Below are 3,199 nucleotides of genomic sequence, written 5' to 3' on the forward strand. Positions count from 1 at the left end.
GAGACGCACGCAGCTGGTAATTTTTTATATTTTTTAAATAGACTATCTGCGTCTGGAACTGCCCAGCTCCAGACGCATATAGTCATTATTATTTAAAAAAAATAAAATTATTTGATAAAAATTTAAATTGACAATAATAATAAATACAATTTTTTTCCTGTACAATATTCAATGAGTACTTTCTTTACAGAAATAGTGACACATTAATACTATAAATCTACTTCTTCCCAGCCTTAGCAATAGTTGATCGCACAGGCTCTTAGCATGCATTTCCTATAAATAAATAATTAATTGGAGCATCATTCAATACAATATTGTAAATCTGTATGCATAAATACAAACTGAAGGAAAATTAAAACCACACATCTATCAAACTAACAGAATGCACTATTCATTTCAAGGGATACACAATATATGCAAATAGAAATGCTGCCTTATCCCACCAGAAACATGCGGGAAGAAAAATAAATGATTGTGCAGGCTAATGGTACACAAACCATGAGAATTGGTGTTATTGGCAAGGCAGAACAAGGGATTTCTCAGCTCATTAATATGTTCATTGACAACAAGAGGTCAAAGGTAAACTTAATCTTAAAACAAGCTGGTCCAAGGTTGTTTCATTTACAACTCTTAATATCTACGTGTACAATTTCTATTCCAATCATATGATATGGCTACACTAATGAAAATTAATGAAGCAATGAAGTTCAATATTGTCAACAAGCTCTGCTAATTTTGACATGTATCACAATATAAAGAAAAGGGCAATAGCGGGTTACCTCACTTTTCCATGTGCATTTGAATCACCTCTGGATCTTTCTTGTGCATGTTCCTTTTGAATTCCTACCTCACCGTTGCTTTGCATTGTTTAGCTGCATAGTAAAATCATAATAGCAACCGCTAAAATTGTAAGTTCTATCTAAAAGAACACATTAGAATGTAAACCCATTCTTGTACCTATTGAAGAACAAGTGAATCACTCAACAAAGGCACAAGAAATAGCATGTTGGTTAAGGAACAAGAAAACCAAAGCACCTAAAACTATTATGAGGAATTAAAGCCCTGAAAACGTATAAGAACCAACTAAACCGCTAAACTATTAGCAACAAAATGTACAACACAGTATTCCAATTGGAGTATATTCACTTTATATGATTTACAGATGTCTTCTATTCACAGAAAATAAGTATGAAAATCTGAAAGGAACGAGGCATGATAATATTAAATTTGACACTTAAAAGAAATATTTGTTTTACCTGTGCCATTCTCACCAAGGAATCATAAACCAAAACAAAATAAAAGAGCCAATTGGAATACTATCTGGACTGCTCACCTTAACTCTGTTCGTCACATGAGGAGGAACCACATGAAAAAATAGAAGAGCCAAAAAAGAAGAAAGAAACTAGAAGTTAAATCAGAAATTCAAATAAGGTTGAGGAATTGAAACTCTAATGATTGTTATATTGAGTTTCTGAAATGCCTAATGAATATTTAATATTAAATCTGAAAATGAACCAGCATGCTAGCAAGAACATGGGATTTTAAATCCGCTTCAGCTGTTAAAGCAGATATTTTTGCTTGTGTCTTCTGCTCAAGGAGCCTCATATTGGCATCTAAATCAGTAAAAGGATTCAATGAGATTATTCTTTTATTCTTTTTAGAATTCTATGCTCTAAGATTATAGCCTTAAGTAGTTTTTCATGCTCTTCCCGGGAATGAAAATGCATGAAGGCATCATAGCGTCGCCATATATCATTCTCTTCTTGAGATAATGTCTTCTCAAATTCAGTTGGATAGAGCAAATTTCTTTCTATTATGAAATCTTTTCTACGTTTTCTCTCATCAAGCTTGCCAAAGTTTTCATTTTGTATTCAGTGTACCACAATAATTAAGGACAATTATACTTTAAAAAAATGTAGTAAGTACCTCTTTGAATAGGTACGCAGACTATAATAAATTTCTCCTCAATTTTAATCTTGCAACCAATATCCTTCTCAATCTGAGTTACCACTTTCTCGGTGAACAAGGCTTTCACATTATTTTCCCTAGCAGGCACTCTTTCAAAAAAATCTTGAGACTTTCAATTAGCTCCAAGTGTTGATGGACAGCCCTATAAGTAGGCCATTTTAGCAGTATAACATGTATAAAATAAAGCTTGATTTTATTTCCATGAGTCATGTTTCATTTCTAAAACAGAATGGATACTAAACTTCGGACGCAAACCATGTGAGTATCATTGAACAAGTCATGGTTCAAGGAAAGAAATGATACCCTGGATTACAGAACTACAGAACACTAAAAATTGGGACATTTCATACCAACTAGATAATAGAGAGTGGTACCAAGAAGCAATCATATTATTGAAGAACCAACAAACTTAGAACCAAAATCTTAAATTCACAAGTACGAAGAAAATCCTCCCAAAACACCAAGTTTGAGATGGGTAACAGAAATATTTACTTAGGCTTCATATAGTATTCACTGTTCAATAAATCTATTTAATTCTATATAATGGCAACTTAATGAAACAGTAATCAGTAGGACAATTTATTAAATTCAACATGTATCATGGAGTATCAAAGACCTGAAGACAAAGAGTCCACATAAACAAGCAAAAACTAGCACACAACATTTGTCCCAACTAGTTTATATCCTTTTAGAAGAATTTAAGCCAGATATGCAGAAGACAAAACATCAGTTAGAAACATGCACCTGTGTAAAGTGTCCAGACTCTCCACATATTTTGCAAATCAATTCTTCCTCTTTCCTTTTCTTATAGTTTCTCTCAGTTGCTTTGGATTTAGCTTCCCAAACCTTTGCTTCTCGGCTAGTAAAATCAGTACGAACATCAATCTGTATAGAAAATCACAAAGCATATACTACAAGCAGAATATTCCAAAGGAAGAGAAACTAACAAAGCCATCAGTTGGAACAAATTTGCAAAAAAAAAAAAAAAAAAACAGCAAAAATCCCAAGCCCTAATGCGACCGGCGACGGCGAGGGCGGAGAAGGAGATGGCGGACGGTGGTGGCTGCGGTGGAGGCGGAAATGGCGGACGGTGGTGGTGGCTGCGCAGATCTGGTGGCTGCGGTGGAGGCGTACGGTGCTTACAGTGGAGATCGAAATGGGTGAGATGGTGTTTGGACTGGTGAGATCTGGTAGCTTGCAGATGGTGTTTGGACTTGGGCGTCGAGTGGCG

The 3,199-nt window shown here is 34.9% G+C and overlaps 1 long non-coding RNA gene across 1 annotated transcript; it reads right to left on the bottom strand.

The window, feature by feature from the left end:
- Positions 1-224: 224 nt before the first annotated feature.
- LOC116021052 lies at positions 225-2,968 on the bottom strand. The gene is made up of 5 exons (XR_004098887.1): positions 2,713-2,968; positions 1,927-2,110; positions 1,257-1,340; positions 780-872; positions 225-273 (listed from the first exon to the last, which is right to left on the bottom strand). It is a non-coding gene; the product is annotated as an uncharacterized LOC116021052 (long non-coding RNA).
- Between the last annotated feature and the right edge of the window lie 231 nt (positions 2,969-3,199).

The sequence above is a fragment of the Ipomoea triloba genome, chromosome 5 (assembly GCF_003576645.1).
Source record: "Ipomoea triloba cultivar NCNSP0323 chromosome 5, ASM357664v1".
In the NCBI taxonomy this organism is placed as follows: Eukaryota; Viridiplantae; Streptophyta; class Magnoliopsida; order Solanales; family Convolvulaceae; genus Ipomoea; species Ipomoea triloba.